At 44.8% G+C, this 14545-nt stretch overlaps 1 protein-coding gene across 4 annotated transcripts in view; it reads right to left on the bottom strand.

Moving 5' to 3' along the window:
- Positions 1 to 14545, bottom strand: part of SERTAD2 (SERTA domain containing 2) — a 79925-nt gene that overhangs the window by 28289 nt on the left and 37091 nt on the right. The window contains exon 1 of one of the 4 annotated variants that reach the window (XM_064647642.1): positions 1543 to 1738. The exons of the other annotated variants lie outside the window; for them this stretch is intronic. The gene's annotated coding sequence lies outside the window, so the exon portion shown is untranslated. Of the gene's footprint in view, positions 1 to 1542; positions 1739 to 14545 lie in introns of those variants that run through there. 4 annotated transcript variants of the gene reach the window in all.

Raw genomic sequence — 14545 nt, 5'->3', positions numbered from 1 at the left:
CATATAGAACTGAACTCATTGAGTCAGTGCAGTGAATGCACAAGTCGTTTTAACCCTTCACAAAATGTGTTATTTCGTAGATTGTGTGCAAAGAGGAGATTAAAAAAAAAAAAAAAAGACTGAATGGGTACATCAGATGCTTTTAGTGACTATGCCTGTGGTAATGATTCATTTTGTCTCTCTACATTCCCTAGTGCTTGCACATCTAAGAGTCAGCAGAAGCTCATACTGTATGTGCAGGTAAACAGACTGTGGGTCATGTCTGTATTTCTTAACTCTGTACCTAAAACCACCCCTGTAACGGTCAGAAACACATTTTATATTTCTGAAGAAAAAAGGAACTGCACAAATTAATTTAGGTTCTCCTGTAACCGTTTTTTATGTTCTTTCACTTTAAAGGAAGCTGTTCATTTTTAGTGACCATTAGCCAAAGGCTAAAAAAGGTTTACACCTAATTAGTATTCTGAAGCAAAGATGAAACACTAAATCACTGCAAACCCACCCAGCATTTAGGTTCTACCAACAGGGCAAAGAAGAAAAAGCTGAAAATTCACCATTTATCATCACAGCCCATCTTGCCCTTCCTTTCCCACCTCTTAACACTCTCTTTCTTCCTCCCACGGTGTCTCTGTGGTGCTAATGTCCTTGAAATGTGGCAGGGGGTCTGGAAGAGGGGAGAGGCAGCTCTCCTGCCTGGTCACACCCATCTGATGAAGCATGTGTGGGCATTTGCTGGGGTGGAAAAGAAAAAAAAAAAGGGGAAAAAAAAGAGAGATGTCGTAGGCAAGGATGGCATGGAGCTAGGGAAGAAGATGCTTCATGTGGCATTCTGCTTCCTCCGTGACAGCCGTAAGCAGCTAAGCAGCTCTCTCAAAAAAAGCAATAATTCTCCCTTTTTTTTTTTTCCGTTTCTTTTAAATTTTAGGCTTGGTGAGGGAACAAAACAGACCTGATGGGATTACAGAGGGGAATGAGTCAAGGAAAAGGAGTAGATCCAAGAAACAAGGAGGAAGAGCTTTATCCCCATTGATGGTGCTGCTACCGAGTCCAGGACATTCTCCGGACAGCAGCAGGAGAAGAAAATAACATGAGGTGTATCACTGAGCCTTCCCCTGCTGCTTCTCCCAACCACAAAAAAAAGGGATGGGCAGAAGGCTCCTAAACGCCTCTCTTCCACACAAATCCACTTTCCTACAGAGGTTCAGCTTTACAAGCCAGTTTCTACCAGATTCATTTGTGGAAGGAAAGATGCCAATGACTGTCCTGAGCCATAACTCCTGTCTGTGGAGTGAAGGACCTGCCCAACAAGCCAGGTACTGCAGAGAAAGGCACCAGCCTATTTGTAATAACTGGGCAGAAACAGGCACCCTCTGCAAGAGGCTCACAGAGAGGGGCCAGCCAAGCCAAGGAGGGCTGATTGTCCATCTGCCATCCCTCATGCCCCAGTGCATTTTCTAATCATCCACACCCAAGGGACATTCCTAGTGTGATTCCTGCTAAGCAAAAAAGTCATAATAAACCCCACTTGCTTTGCTTGCTTACCTACTACAACAATAGTGTTATCTTTCAGGTTAAATCTTTTTTTTCTTTTTTCTTTTCCCCTGAATCTGCTCTTCTGCCAATTTTCCTTTACTCTTACTGGATGTTCAGCCCCTGCCATAAGAACAAAAGGAGTTAAGCAGGTGTCAAAGTGCTGATAATTTGACTCCACACACATATCCAAGTACTATTCCCAAGCAGGTTAGTACATAGAAACCTCTGTTTGCTGGCAGCACTCTTCAAAGGAAATGCTTTCTCATCTGAGCAGCTGGGAAAGTGCAAGTGCTCACTCCTTACTCTAGTTGTGGGGTTCACAGAAAGAACATCGGTGCATTGCTCCTACCAGCAAAAAGGGAGGCCTGGCATTTCATGGGTTTCTTTTGGTTTTAAAACCAGAACAACCTAACCCAAACCACTTCTGTTGGAGAAACACTGCCTTCCATGAGACGTTTAGGTGAAAGACCTCAGGCTCCCAACAGCTTTTTTCCTCCGCGCTGCCACGGCCCATGTGGGCAAAATAAAGAGAAGGAAATGCATTTGTTGTTTTGAACTCTCCTTCCTTTCATTTAGCAAAGATTCCCCCTAAATAAATGGAAGTGGGGAGAGCTTGGAATAAGCCCTAGCAAAATTTTAATCACACTTTTTCTTCTTGCAAGCGAGCCGTCATTCAGTAGCTAGGTGGTTCTAAATAAAGAACTCTAGTCAACAACAGGAAATAACTCCCACAGAAAAAAAGGGCAGAATACAAACTCGCAGCAACTCTCGTACATAGCTCACAACGGCCTTTTGTTCCATGCACATTAAGTCCAAAATCTTTACTTTTCAGAACATGTTCTTACTCTAAGTAATTAAAACTTATTTTTAACTTGTCGCGAGTATGGATCCCTTCCTTGCCTTTCTCCCCAGAAAAAGTTACATTAAGAGTAGGAAAATCACAAGCCATTCCTATTTTTCCTATTTCATTTAATAAGTAAGGACAATCTAGGAATGCCCCATGATGACCAGGATGGTGGGGGGGTTATATTCCCCCCCCCTTTTTTTTTTTGCAGGGGTAGGTGCACTGTTGTGTTCTCAGCTGCAAACAGTTTACATCCTTCACAACGTTCAGAAACCACTTTATGTTCAGAAAATACAAAGCACCTGGTCTGTGGGAGGGGGATGAAGGAGAAACCACACATCTCCAGCCACTTTTTAAAAACTCAGGTTAGTGTCTAGAATCATCAGCTTTTAAATTACATCATGGGCCAATGACTGAGCACAGACACCAAGCACAACACCCAAAAATGCTCAATCAAATTCCCTGAAAGAATACAATGGTTAATTCCATCTGGCTTTGAAAAAGTGTGGTTTTGGTGTGCCAAGGAGGGAATTTTAAGATGGCTGTTGCCAGTTAGCTGCCATGGGTAGGTCCCTGCAGGAGGTGGGAGAGCTTCTTGAGGAACGTTGCTATCATTTGTGGCATTTTCTGGAACACAAGCAGGGATATAGCAGATTTTAGTGGCCAGCTGATTCCTGCATCTCTCCGTCAAATCACCTGATGTGGCTCTGTCACATTGCAACCTACCTGTAAAACCAATTTCCATTTTAGAAATTAGTCTTGTTTGAATTATACAGCTGCAAGAACCAGGGTTGCAGTTCCAGAATGGATTTTTGTAGCTGGAATATGTGCACTGGCTCAGTGTGCACATGTGTGTAGCTGTGTGTTCGTGTGCACGTGCACCATCAAAAGTTTACAGGAAGAGCAAATCAAATTTGCTTCCTAATGCACAGTAAACACACAGGCTGAAGCAACTCCACACTCAAATTGAGCCCAGAATAGTTGGTGGTTGTATTACAAAGTCCTCGGCAGTGGGTGCAAACCTGAACTCACAGTTACAGCCTTTTCTGGTTTAGAAAAGAGATGCCACTGCTGAGAGGTCTGGACTCCTTTTGAACTTTCAGAAAGGAATAAAAATTGACGAGGTAAAGTATCCTAGAGCAGCTGTCCCACTGTTTCCCAGCTCTCACCCATTAGGTTAAATACTACAACAATTTCAGTGGGACCAGCACACTTTAAAAGATGTAGTCTCCCTGTCTTTTTCTCTCTCTCGCTGAATGATATTTCTGCCCACATGCACTGACACATACAGTGTCTAACAAGGCTGTGATTCATTTTCAGTTCTAGTCATGCTCACAAGTGATGTAGCACACTTGCTGTGCCTTCGGGATCTGCGTAATTTAGCTTCATTTTCTCTGCCCCCACCCTGCATTAAGTGAAGTTCCAACAAAGCCAAGTCATCACCCACCAACTCCCCCTCCCACCTGCTTGGGGGATGTGTACAGCAGGAATCTGAATAATAATAATAAGATTAAATTAATTTTTTTAGAAAGAGAGAGGAGGGGATGAGAGCTTGAGAAATATCGTGAATTGTTAGAAAGCTTTCTAACAGTGAATAATGTGAGTGAATAATGATAATGGGATGTATACTACCAGATCACTGAAGCAGCTGTATCAGTCCTGAATCATCTCCCCATACGTGTTAAAAGCAGCACTGTGTATTGCATCATACACGTTCATGCTAAAAAACGACTGACATTAAATCTGAATCCCTGATTTATAAAGGCAAACACCTCCTCAGCCTCTCCCACGGTAACCTTGTAGTGACCATTCACTTGTCCCCTGTCCTTTGCAGTCACTTCGACCAAGCACAAATGTCACCACATCCCAACTGCGAACTTCCCTTCACCCAGTGGCCACCATCCATCATGAATTACACACGGTGGTTTTGTGATACAAATTACAAGCTGCTTCTGAGCTAAACTCCATGTATTTGAGGCATAAGGCCAAGCTGGAACAAAGTGAAAGACAGGCTTTTTATTTGATAAATCTCATTATCTCGCTGGCATTCAAAATTCATCTCAGACACAGAAATGCATCGCAAAGTAGTTCTCTAGTTACTTGGAAGAGCCAAGATGCTTCAACGTTGAAGTTAAAATGTGTTTACACTCCCATCACACTAACATTTCTAGCTCTCCTCCACCTTCAACCTGGAACTATGTTTTGATGGAACAGAAAACTTGATTTTCGAAAGAAAAACAAGTCAACCGCATTTCTTCAGCAAAGATCCACAGACAAAAGTGAGTCACTGCAGACTCCTTCAAGCAGGTCTTAGTGATCTGCATGATTTCCTTAATCCCTAACCAGTGACACAGGGAAAAAAGAATTAGCACCAAAAGCTAGAAGGTACTTCGACATTACAGGTGTGATACTGAGAGGGTCGCTGTCACGACAGAGTTACAGTGAATTAAGACACCACATATGATCTTTCTTTCTTTACATGAAACGTGTGTGGTGGGAGCCTTGTGTGAGACACACACCCTCCAGGCTAAGCAGCCTCTCCTCTTGCTGACCCTCATTCATGACCAACATGAGCAAGCCAGAGCAGAGATTAAATTCCCTATTTGCTGTAGAGGTCCATCTACTTCTCCTCCTCACTCACTAAGTGCTCACTCAGTTTGGCCATGCAGCTCATCAGCCAGCATGTCGCCAGTTCAGGCACACTTAAATGTCCTGTAAAGAAAGAACCCAAGGGGACACCAGAATTTTGGGCCACCCCAGGCTGGTCCAAGCCTAAAGGTTGGGGGAGGTGGAGTTCTTCTCTCTGCCTTCCCGTTAACATCCTCTTTCCTGCCAGGACAAGCCTGGGCTGATCAGGAGCTCATGGTCATTTGCTTCTGATCCATTCTCCTCCTCCTCAGCTCTCAACTATATCAAAGGAATGGAGGAGTGACCACAGCCAGGGAAGGGCTGATGTACATTTCTGATGTATAACACACAGGACTGGGAAGGAACCAGGTCATCCCATGAGGCTGATATCACAAAGGGCTCTAAGGAGCTCTGAAACACTGCAGGAGGACAGTTCCTGAGGCTGGATACTCGTTGGGAGTAACGGGTCAGGCAAAGAAAGCAGCGGACTGTCATTTCAGCAGACGGGCTACTGCCTCATTTTGCAAATTGAAGAAATGAAGCGCAGGGAAACTACGGGATGGCTTATTGTGGAAATGAAAGTCAAGGCCATGTGTTTTGATATCCAGAGTGCTCAACACAAGTCCAGCCTTCCTCATCCACGAAGTCATGCTGTAAACATCCTCAGGGCAGGGCCTGCACCTCTCATTTGCTTTATGTCTGTGGCTTCCAATCTTTCACGGTTTGCAGATCCCTTCACGCTTTCCAATAGGGCTGTGCATTTAAACCCGCTGACAACAGGCTTGCTTTCCCTGGCTTCCCTGCACATCTCGCACGTAGCTTGTGAATCCTCACGAATTTGTTCTCTGTGGCCCTCCGCAGATTCCCATGTGTCCCTCTCTTCCTACTGATCCCTACACATCCTAAGAGCCAGCAGCAGGCGTTTTCAACGTAGCCCTAACTCAGTCTAGTTGCCCTAATTCCAGACAAAAGCACAGAGCTTCCCTGTCATTTCAGCATTTCCCATCTCAAGGTATGGGAGCTGTTGATCTCCCACATGAAAATGCATTATGCTGTCAGCCCAGCCTAAGGGCTGTTATTTAATTTACTTGAGGAGGTAAGTGAAAGCCCCTTCATGCAAATGCTTACAATGTGATCTGGAAAACAGCAGGCGTAATTAGATAAAATGGCAGCAAAGCCCACCAGGGAAATAATGTTAATTCATGAGGATTTTCCTCTCCACCTCCCTCTCAGCAAGGTTTGAAGCCAAGGAGGGAAGGAAAAAAAAATCAGAATCCACCTCAATGATCTGTCTCTTGGTGAAGTAGAAAAACAGGACAGCAACCAGTGGGGTCATCTAAAATGCCTCAGCATGGCACCCCTAGCAGGACTGGCAGCCCATGTTCCTAAGTGATGCATCACTGAAAACAAAAATTGCTCTGTCACTGTCATAAGTTAATCCAAGTAGAGAGATAACGAGCCATCATCCCAAAACTTCACATCATCTTCTGACCAAGGTCTAGCCAGGCAAAAGAGAAGATCTGTCACATGATAACACCCCTGCAGCCCCCTAGCCCCAGTCATGATAACACCCCCAGAACTCTTTTGCAAGTCTTTGAAAGCAGATCTGGCATTTCCAACCCACTCATGAATTCTTTCCCTCAAAAATATCCAGGAAAGGGTTTTGACCAAGCAGTGTCACAGCATCAGTGGTAAAGGGGAGTGTGAGGGCACCCTGCTCTCAGCACATGGACACGGATAAGAATGGCAGGGGAGCTCCCACAGCGACCTTGGGAAACCACAGCTCTGTGTTTCAGCTTCCCCCTCCCACCTAGAAGCCAGCCAGGAAAGCCACCTCCTGATTGCTGACCTGCCACTACCGAAATGGATTCCAATTAGCCAACTCACTCATGGCTATTAGGAAAGAGAGACATTTTTTGTTGTTGAGTAATTACTCCTCATGAAATGGCTTACATCCCCAGTTGATTAGGTCACAACACACTGTGAGCAAATTGATGTAACAGAGATATCTTTAACCTGATAAATTAAGGCATACTTTCTCGATATAGAAAGCTTAATTGAAGCCATGCATGGGGTACTTACCAAAGGCATCTAGACACAGATGTAACAGGCACGAGCTAACAACGGTTGAGATCGAAAGGCAGCAGCCCATACACATCCAACTTGCTTATTTATTGGAGGAAAAAAAAGGAAAAGCTAGTTTGTTTGCTTACTGTGAGGACAGTAAATCACTCAAAGTGAACAGTGTAGTTTGACATCAGCAGTTGCATATGTAAAGGCAAAATTCAGGTGGCACATAAGAAAGAAAAGAGATTTTGTTTGTTTGCTTCCCTATATACTTTCTCCCAACTACCAGAGGAAAAACATTTTTTTTTTAAGTCAGGGACTTACTTGCTAAAGCAATCAGAGATACACAAAGTTCATACAAAGCCCAAATAACCACACAGTAAGTGTGCCACAGCAAGGGTTCCCAAAAAGTCCCACAAAGTCACCCTAGAAGAATCTTTAGCCACAGTCAGCTTAGGTTGTATTGCAAATAAGTTTGATTACATTTTCTCTCCCTTCACTAAATCCCAAACTTTAGTGTCCCTCCACAAATAAAACTTCATCTGCCTGGAGAACAGCAGCTCCACCACCATTTCTATCAGGTCATCCATCGAGGTACACCGGTTCACTTAAAACCAAAGCCAATTGCCCAAGCCTGTAAATATCAATGACTTCCTGATTTTGGGACTTGCTCATTTACTAAAAAGGAGGCGGTTCTCTTTACAGACCATGGCCCTAATCTTTCAAACAGTTTCTCCTGTGCTTAGCAGGAGCACGCGAGCACTTCGGTCCAATGTAAGCATTTGTTGAAGTGAGGCCAGTATTTCCTGTTGCAGTTAAAAGCACATTATACAGTTAGGATGGAAAAATATGACTGCGACACAAAACCAACCCTTCTCTTCCCATTTCAGGATTGGGGGGGCTGGGGGGTGGGTCGGGGAAGCACCCTCAACGCAAATATACGTGACAAGGGCCTGGGTAAGAGCGAGTGCCACGAACAGCTTTACACTGCGTTGGCTTTCTAAGTCGGGAAACCAACTGGGTGTCATTTAATCTCCCAGATTAAAATCACTTAGCGAATATTGTATTGTTTCAGTGTTCTCGCTGTCGGCTCAGCGCTGGGGGCCTCGCCGGAGCTCTGCTGCCGGCAGACTCGCCGCTAATGAAACCTCGCGCAGGAGCAGCTGCCGGAATCTGTGTCAAACTGCATCTGGCACCCATCTATCTTCCAGCCATCTAAATTCACCTCTGAAATCATACAAAAGCAGCCGCAGAGCTCCCTGCAGCCACTCCAACACACCAGGCTTTGTCTCATCAAGCCTGTTAAGCGATTTAAAGCAATTTATTTTTTTTAATTCGCCTTGTGTTTTTTTGGCGGCAGCTCTCACAAAAGAGGCGAAGAAGTTAAGAAAAAAATTGGGGGGGGAGAAAGGGAAAAAAGTGCCCCTTTTTTTTTTTAAAAAAAGAAAAAGCCTGTCAAGCTCTCAGTAGACTATCATTAAACCAGTTTTGGCTGAAACTGTGTGTTTAGGGGTTTTCCAATGGAGACACTCTGGTGCCTGCAACACTCAGACAGGGAGGGGAGGCTTCTATACAATTGTTGAATTGTTGTCATGGCTATTAAATATGCTGCAGCACAAATACCCAACAGGGCTGAAGGTTTGCCATGTATTGGCTCTGGAGAGGTATCAAAAGTACTGGTATTAACTAGCAGATAACTGAGTTATACAAACACTGAATAAAAGATTCAGTCAAAAGTTTTAAAAGGTTTATTAACTTCAAACCAAACCCTTCCCCCCCTTTGCTGCCCTTGTCCCCAACTTGGGGCTGAAAGTACTCAGTAAATTAAAAACATTTTACATTTACTGTTAATTTGACCGAGTCTCCCCTAACGTTTGGGGTAAAACTGTCTCTTCTCTCTGTGCATTTTCTGCAGAGGACAGGAGTTTTGCTCCACCTCGTTAGGCTCACGAGTGGCAGTTTGAGAGACTGGCACAGTAAAGCCAGGACTTGCTGACTAAAACAGGTTAATGAAAAACAGGCTAGTGACTGAAATTGAAACTTCTCATTTCTCTCAAGAAAAGAGTGTATTGTCAAGATAAAGCAGAGCCTAAGCATGTCTATTAAGCAACTTTCAGAGAAACACTGCTCAGCACAGCAGCACCACAAGCTCCCCAGAATGAGAGGAGGGGACACGGCCCCTGGCATCGGGAGAGACGCCATCCTCTCCATGCCAAAACCCAGCCAGCTGCCGGGAAGGAGCATTAAGGAACACGGTGTGTGGCGGGCATGGGATGTGCTGGGCTTCCCTCCCAGGCTGAAGTTGTCCATCCAGACAAACAGGTCACGATCCAGGTCTCAGTGACATCCAGCCACATGGCACGAAGGACTCCAGGTGAGTGTGCCAGGCACTGCCGTCAGGGCAGTGGTGGGCGAATTCAGGAGGCGTTTCCTAGACTCAATGCTGCAAACTGTGGAAGGAGCAGGAGAAACAGGATCTGTTGACCCGTCTAATTAAGGTGAATTTTCACCACGCAGACTCATACACATTTCTCCAGGCTATAGGGCCCTCATTTCTTTGCCTCAACCCAAAACAGACTGACTGCATTTTGCATTTCTGTGACAATTTGCTCTCAGCACTTCTCAGGAAGAAGCACAAGGTATGTCTCCTATGAAAACATTTGCATGCTCGCAGATACCTCTGTCTCTGCTGCTAGTTCCATCATATCCACCCCCTTTACAGCTAATCTTTTGCAGCAACTGGCCCTGTTACTCCATCCTAACCCCGTTTGAAAAAAACTGGAAGCGTGCTCCTTTCCTGGGAGCTTACCAAAGTAACCACATAGACAAGAAATTGCATTCTTGAGCAAAGGTTACAAGTCTGACTGCTGGCATTGCTGCTCTTCTACCCACTAAGTAAAAAGGAGATTTGTATATGCCCTGCAAAGGGTCACTTTAAAAGGATGTCCGAAGTTAAATCACCAGTGCTGAGAGGCTGAATGAATACCCTGGGCGGCCCTCCAGCCCCCAGTTGAGCTCAACAGTAGGACTGACAACAGCCCCAGTACCGTGGCCACCAGGAAAAGCCACAGAGATGGACAATTCATTTTTTACAGGCCAGTCGGCTGACCTCTGGGCAGCATTGGAACGAGTCAGCATAAAGGTGACAAAGCTCTGTATAACCATCATAAATCATCCAAACCAACCAGCAGAACACCCGTGTGCTGATGCAGTTAGCTTATACCTTTTTCTTTTTTTTTTTCCTTTGTAAACAGTGTCCTCCCCCCCATCACCTCCAAAGGCCAGGTATCACAAGGGGTGTTCTCACATCCCGCTCCCTGGAGAAGCTGGTCCTGCTCTCCAGGCACTCACACATCCTGATCTGTGGCTCACCAACGTCACACCAAGCCCATGACGCAAGCGACGGCCTGTTGTCCAGGTGGTGGTGTGTGACCTATTTCTGGGCTACAGAAGTTTGGGTTGGGAGGAGTGTGCAATGTGTACTGAGGGACAGAAGAAGAGGAGTAAACCATTGTAAGAAAGTCAGGAATGGATCCTAAATTCTATGCATTGGCTCTGTGTTTTCAGAGGCCAAACAAAAAGCAGTGTCACAGCCTCAGGATCTTAACATCAATCTGAAGTGGAAGTAAGAAGGAGAAAGCATCCCCACTGTGGGAAGCAGAAAATTTTGCTGCTTGTGTCCTCAGAATCTGGTTTCCTTAAGAGTATATGGCATCAAGGAGAAATGCTTTAAAGACAGAGGCATTTCACTCCTCTCTTGCCTTCGAACAAGCACATTCATTCAAAAACAACCTGTGTCTCTGCCTGAACATTAACAGGCAGTACCTGCTCAGCACCACTACCAGGTGTCTCAGGTTTTATGCACACAGAAGCTGTGCTGTAACTGGCACAAACATATTCCCTGTTCATTTACCAAGTGGAGTATTTCTTCAATCATTCCTCTCTCACATGATCTACGCAACCAAACAAGCTCCGTAGCAACAGGGTAAATTTTCACAGATAATTCTCCCTCTTGCAGGATTTTCTTTGGCACTGGGCTGAAGCATCGTTGGTTTGCTTGTCACTTGATGATTTTGACATATTTTAGAGCAGCTCCACTGGCCCAAAAGGACACCAGCACTGTCCTACACATACAAACAGTATTTCAAAATTTACACCATTGCCCTCAAGTTGCAGCCCAAAGGGCATCCCACAGAGGTTGTGAGAAAAGGGAAGCAACTGCTCTTGATTTGCACAAATGCATAGCACTCCTTTAATTAAAGGAGACTCTCAGTTGGTCTGTACCTACTTTCTTGAAATCTTTGGGGCCTTCCAACCCTCCCTTCTGATCTCTTCAGTCCTTGAGAATTCTCTGAAGATACCTGTCCTAGTACTTTGGTCTGTGAACACAAACCCAACAGAGATGTGGTTGGTTTGTACTATGTGGCATGGGCACATTGCCTATCCAGAAAAAAAATAATCCAACAAATCTCCCCAAAATATCCTGTTCTCTCTATTGATTATGAAAAACTCCCCAGTTCCAATTTCCACAAACTCCTGGAAAAGCAGGCAAGCCTTTGTGCCTCCATCTGTTAAATATAATTTGAAGGAAATTGTTGTTTAAATAATAAGGGGAAGTCTTTTTTTTTTTGAGGGGGAAAACCAGAAAACTGAGTAGAGCTTTTTTATATCAGGTGCTGTGTTCATGTAATGAGTTTTTCTGTGGTGTAACAGTTTTCAAAACAGGGCAGCCAAGAATTCCCTTTTCCAGTTATCTATAAATCAGGGCTGGAGAGAGAAGAAACAGTTCCAGAGTGTGGTATGCATCAGTCTGAGCAATCACTCCAGCAAGTCAAGCAGGTAAACAGCTACCCAGCATTAATTAGCAAAAAAAAAAAGGGTCAGCTGAGAACTGGATACAGAAATAAGAAAGCTTAAAACTCTGCCAACAAGACACATTTATCTTTTTAAAGAGGGGGGAAAGGCAGCTACCTGAAATTGTAGGGGTCACCAGAAGAAGGCAAGGAGATGAGAGAACAGAACAGTACAGAGAGAGCAAGGGAGAAAGTTGCCTGAACAGAGAGGAAGATAAGGGTTAGAAATTGGGCAGGGGGCTTGCAGGCAAATATGACATAATTATACAGATATACGCAGCTGCAAACTGGCACAGAAAGAGCTCCAAAGCAAGGAGGTGGGGAGGCAAAGGTAAAGGGAAGAGGGGGGTCTAGACCTGACTGTGGCAGCAGAAAACAGTTTTGGTGCTAATTTTTCTTTTCCCACATTCATCTGGATAAAAATAATGACTGAAATGTGAGTCCAAGAGGCCAAGGATGGGAAAATATACCACATTAGAAGCAAAAGATGACCCAGTTTGGATAGGAGGTTTAAGCAGAGGGAAATCAAGAGGAGAGAAGGAAGCTTGGAAACTTGTGTAGAGAAGATAACAGCAGGATTTAGCAACCATAAGGAATAGGAAGGGGGATGGGTAAGGAGAGGGGAGTTAAAAACAACAGAGTTGCAGCTATGTTTCATGGCACTAATTCAGCAAAGAAACGGCCTCAAATGGATGTAAACAATGGACTATTCATTAGGGGTTTCATTCCCTGCAACCCAGCAAACTATTGTCTACAAGTTTTAAATACTCCCTTCACACACACACACACAAACTAAATTACAGAAAACGCGAAACATCAGATAATCTCAACAACGTGCCTTAAAATCACTGCCCTCAAGCATGCACTATGCTTGGCAGACTCTTCTTCCAACCATCTGCCAGCACGTGGAGGAAAATAAATAATTAATACACATCTGGGGGCAGACTGCGAGCTACAGCACCCAGCCTGAAATTCATGCACAAGTACAGGACAGGCAGTGACTTAACAGCACAGGTGGATTGAGCTCTGGGGAGCCTTCTCAAGCTGTCCCACCCTAAGTATCCTGTCCACCTTGCCACAGGAGCCTCCCACATGTACAGAAGGTGATGTGTGCTTCTCTCTCTATCCATCAAACAGGGCAGATAAACCAGCAATTCAGAATTTGGGGCTACATTTTCAGTTGCAGAAGGTACAAATGCACATTTCCTCCTGGTGCCTCTGTTACAGTAAAGGCCAGCTTGGATAGGTAGAAAATATGTCTGACATCTGTATTTGCTCATCAGAGCTTTGTCTGTTAGACCTCTCTAGTAACATCTCTTCCTGAGCACCAGGGCACACAACAGGGCATGCAGGTATTATCCCTATATCCTTCTCTTGTTCTCAGAGGTGATTCGGCTCTTTGGACTGCCCTACTGCCAGCACTCATTGCCTCCAATCCACAGTCCCTCACAGGGAAGGCTTTTGTGCCTTCCCAGGAAAGGGGTGGCAACCGTGGGAGGCATTTCTAAGGGCCAGACAGAAGAAGAGGCAAGGAACTTAGGTTTTCTTTTTCCTCACCTATATGAAGACATCTGCATAAAGGACCTTTCCTATTGAGTCCTTCCTGTATTCATGGGCACAGGCTCAAAGGAGAGATCTGCAGAGCACAGGCTGTACACCCTCACTCAGCATCTCTCATGCCTGGCAGGATATGACCTGTCTTTCAGGAATACAGCCAGACTGTCTCGAGGACTGCAGGAAAAAGCTCCTGACAAGAGGCTGTCTTGCAGCTTTTCCTCCTTTTGCCCAGGTCCAAAGTCACATTAGCACAGTGCCTCTTGGTGTTACATCACTTTGCTCCCACTAGGAATTACACAAACGTAAGAAGACCTTGGACTCCCTTCAGGTTTTCACCCAACTTCTTCAAATCCCTACTCCTTGCACTGAAGCTCTGTGGAGACGAGGGAGAGAAGAGACAAGTCTTTTCTTATCCTTAGTTCTCTAGGCATATGGGTAACAACAAAGCACCTAATTTTGTTTTGTCTGTTATCCAGAAGCGCTGCGTGTTTCATTGAGCAGCACTGGAAGCACGCAAACAACATACAGCCCACACAGGAAAAAACTGGCCAGGAAAAGTGGCAGAAGGGGAAGAACTCGACAGTTTTAATTCATTTTGTGTCTTTCATATTGCATGGACTCTCTGTTCGTGCTATGCAGTGCACAAGCGGCACACACAAGAAGTCACTGCCCGCCACACTGGGAAAAATAAGGACAGATAAGCTGAAAATATGCAGATTCATTTATGGTTCCCCTCTCATGCTTCACATTTAGGGCTCACAGAGTATCCCAGTATAGCAATCACACACTGACAACTACTACAGTTTAGGAACACCTTCACAACCGCCGCACAAGCAGCAGGAAGCAAAATGCTTGCATACAACACCAAAATTCCCCTTTTCAGCTCCCTGAAAAGCCCCCAAGGTTGCCCTCAAAGGCAGCCTTTAGGGTTGTAGGAGATGAGTCCCAGAGCTCTGTGTGTGTTTTAATTTTAACCTAAACTTTCAGTGTGAAGGGAACAATATTTGTACTTCTTTTCACCGTAAGGATAGTCACCAAAATGTGAACTGAAGGTTCGGCAGAA

The sequence above is a fragment of the Pseudopipra pipra genome, chromosome 3 (genome assembly GCF_036250125.1).
Source record: "Pseudopipra pipra isolate bDixPip1 chromosome 3, bDixPip1.hap1, whole genome shotgun sequence".
Taxonomy (NCBI): domain Eukaryota; kingdom Metazoa; phylum Chordata; class Aves; order Passeriformes; family Pipridae; genus Pseudopipra; species Pseudopipra pipra.
This window is presented reverse-complemented; position numbering and strand designations above follow the sequence as displayed.